This window comes from Mandrillus leucophaeus, unplaced genomic scaffold, assembly GCF_000951045.1.
Source record: "Mandrillus leucophaeus isolate KB7577 unplaced genomic scaffold, Mleu.le_1.0 Scaffold86, whole genome shotgun sequence".
Classification (NCBI taxonomy): Eukaryota; Metazoa; Chordata; class Mammalia; order Primates; family Cercopithecidae; genus Mandrillus; species Mandrillus leucophaeus.
This window is the reverse complement of record NW_012109363.1, coordinates 2,191,857-2,195,393: the sequence shown is the minus strand read 5'-3', so window position 1 is coordinate 2,195,393 and position 3,537 is coordinate 2,191,857. Positions and strand designations below refer to the sequence as shown.

Genomic DNA, 3,537 nt, shown 5'->3' with positions numbered 1-3,537 from the left:
TGTTAGCCAGGATGGTCTCGATCTCCTGACCTCATGATCCACCCACCTTGGCCTCCCAAAGTGCTGGGATTACAAGTGTGAGTCACCGTGTCCAGCCTAGACAACCATAGTTTAAATGGTAAACTTATAGGTCTATTTCGACTATCAATTATTGCACTAACTGTAAATCCACTGGACACTACAGTCAAAGGTAGAAAGAGTTTGAAGGGCTGAAAAAACAAGACTCCGCTATATCTTGTCTATACGAGCTGGGACTTAAAAGGAAGACACAGATGCTGTCTGTTGAAAGTAAATAGATGGAAACAGATACACTATGCAGAGTGTAAGGCCAAGAAAACTGCCATGGCTATCTCAGTATCAGAGGAAGGTGATGTTGTTAGCAGTGGACGAGATCTGAGTTACCTTACGTTGAAGGTGGCCAATCCTTACGGTTCCACAGCAATTTCAGCTCTTCACCTCCTGAGAAGAAAGAATAGGACTGAGGGGCATGAGGCAGAAGGAGAGATGGAGGCAAGTTTCAGAGCAGAGTGAAAGTTCATTAAAAAGCTTTAGAACAGGAAGGAAAGGAAAGAAGGGAAAGAGAAGGAAAGTACAACTTGGAAGTTGGCCAAGCAGGTGACTTGAGAAACAGTGTGCAGCCCGCCTGCCTGAGTTGGGGTTTTATGGGTTGGCATACTTCCAGGATCTTGCCTTCTCCCCACTCCTGAAATCTTACTGGGAAACTACTGATCAGTTTCAGGTGTTTTCTATGTATTGGGAGACTGCTTTTTTCTGGCATTGGCTATAACCAGTTTTTCGTTTATTTTTATTTTTTTTTTTGAGAAGGAGTCTCCCTCTGTCACCCAGGCTGGAGTGCAGTGGTGCGATCTCCGCTCACTGCAAGCTCCGCCTCCCGAGTTCACGCCATTCTCCTGCCTGAGCCTGTCGAGTAGCTGGGACTACAGGTGCCCCCCACCACGCCTGGCTAATTTTTTGTATTTTTAGTAGAGATGAAGTTTCACTATGTTAGCCAGGATCGTCTGGATCTCCTGACCTCGTGATCCGCTCGCCGCGGCCTCCCAAAGTGCTGGGATTACAGGTGTGAGCCACCACGCCCGGCTGTAACCAATGATTACTTTAGAGATACAGTTATCAACCACCTGATGGTCGCCCAACCCTACTGGTATCAGAAGCTGGAGAGCCCTCCTGCCCTGCTCATACCTGACTAGCTACCTACTGTAACAATTTTAGGACATAGAATATTATGGGAGCTCAAAAGGGACCTTTTGTAGTTAAAAAGGTTAATTCAAGGAGTGTAATAATAATCACAAATTGTATATGCCTAGTAATACAGCTTCAAAACACATAACACAAAAATAGAATGAAAAGGAGATTAAATCAGCTGTTTCTCTGCACTTGGTAGCACGATCAGATAAAAACGCCAGTAAAGAGGCAAGCGACCTGCACACTGTGAACCACCTTGATTTAACTGACATTTAAAGAGCAGGAGTGGAACATGCACTGAACACTCATTCCTTTCTATGCTCATGATACTTTCACCAAGATAGACCGGGTTCTGGGCTATAAAACACACGATACGATCTCTACACTTAATGAAACGAAACTGGAAATCAGTAACAGTCCGTAGAGAATTCTAAAATTTGGTTATTGAAAATACACTTCTAAAAAATCTGTGGTTCATAGAAGAAATCAAAAGGGAAGGTAAAATGTTACGAAATAAATAATAATAACAATATAACTTCAAAACTGGTGGGAAATGGCTAACAGTGCTTGGGGTGAAATAATACAGCTTTCAATGTTTCTACTAAAGAATTGGGAGTTGGGGAGATGGGGAGTTACTATCGAAGGGTATGCAGTTCCTTTGTGGAGTGATAAAAATATTCTAAGATTGATTATAGCGATGATTGCATAGCTATGAGTATGTTAAAAACTACTGAAATGTAGACGTTAAATGGGTGAATTATATGAATCATCATAATTACTAATTATGTGAATTGTGTCTCATTAAAGCTGTCAAAAATGTGAAATGTATGGCCTGCAGATCTACATTAATCAATCATAAAATATAAGCATAAATTTAAACCAAACAAAGTAACAAGGCGGAACATAAATCAAGGAAATAGAATACAGACCACAAAAAGAACTGACAAAACGGATCGTGTGTGGTGGCTTGCGCCTGTAATCCCAGTACTTTGGGAGGCCCAGGCAGGCAGAACGCTTGAGCTCAGGAGTTGGACCAGCCTGGGCAACGTGGTGAAACCCCAGCTGTACAAAATACACAAATATTCGCCAGGCGTTGGGGCACACTCCTGTCTGTGGTCCCTGTCACCTGGGGACTGCAGTCGAAGGACCACTTGAGCGCGGGAGGCAGAGGTTGTAGTGAGCAGAGACTGCACTCCAACCTGGATGACAGAGAGAGACCCTGTCTCCAAAAAAAAAAGAATTGACAAAATAAAAAGTTAGTCTTCAGAAGGAGTAAGAGTGTGAGAGCAGAGAAGGGAGACAGAGGCATCGTCTGAACCTAGAAGGACGGCAGCCCGAGAAGGAAGGATTTGGGAAACATGCGTTAGCTTCACCGTCACCAACTACTAGACAGGCTTTGATGTGGAAGAAAGCTACATTTTGTCTCGTTTAGATCCAGGCAGTTGAACAGAGCCCAGCATAAGTAGCTTTTATTGTAACCACTTTGTTTTTACTCAGGAGTAAGATTATATTAAATTTAATTAAATGTAAGTCTACAATTAAATTAATTTTGCACTTTAAAACACTCCCAACTTAAAATTTACAAAAACTATACACAAAAATTTGAAAAATAGCTGTTGGCATGATGAAAGCTATTATTGAATTATTTAGTGTATACTTTCTAAAAGCAAGGAAATTAACATCAACACGTTACCACTATCTAATAAGCAGACTCTGTTCTGATTCTCCAGTTGTCTTCTCGTTGTCATTTATAACACACAGATCATGGCCAGAATCCCTGAATTGCTGTTTCATCTTTTTCTGTAATTCTTTGATATTTACTGGGAACAGCTTGTCAAAGTCCCTTGTAAAGTAGAAATTACTTAATGTTTGATGCTATATCCTGACTTTCTTTAAGGTTATATTATAACCCTCATTTATAAAACTGTGTATCTTTATATGTGTGTGTGTGTGTGTGTGTGTGTGTGTGTGTGTGGCAGAGAGAGAGAGAGACAGAATTCACCCACTAGGTCAATTAAACACTTGGTCAAACTAAATATGTTAGATGCTATTTCGGCTTGAAGGGGTTATATGTGTTTTTTGTATTCTGTTTGTTTTTGAGACGGAGTCTCACTCTGTTGCCCAGGCTAGAGTGCAGTGGCGTGATCTGGGGTCAGAGCAACCTCTGCCTCCCAGATTCTGGAGGATGCTGAGGCATCCCAAGTAGCTGGGACTACAGGCACCCGCCACCACATCCGGCTAATTTTTTGTATTTTTTTTTTTTTTTTTTAGACGGAGTCTTGCTGTGCCCCAGGCTGGAGTGCAGTGGCGCGATCTCGGCTCACTGCAAGCTCC

The 3,537-nt window shown here is 42.0% G+C and overlaps 1 protein-coding gene across 1 annotated transcript in view; it reads left to right on the top strand.

Annotated features, from left to right (window-relative positions):
• TNFRSF10D (tumor necrosis factor receptor superfamily, member 10d, decoy with truncated death domain) overlaps positions 1–3,537 on the top strand; it is an 83,815-nt gene that overhangs the window by 9,798 nt on the left and 70,480 nt on the right. The gene's annotated exons all lie outside the window — the stretch shown is intronic.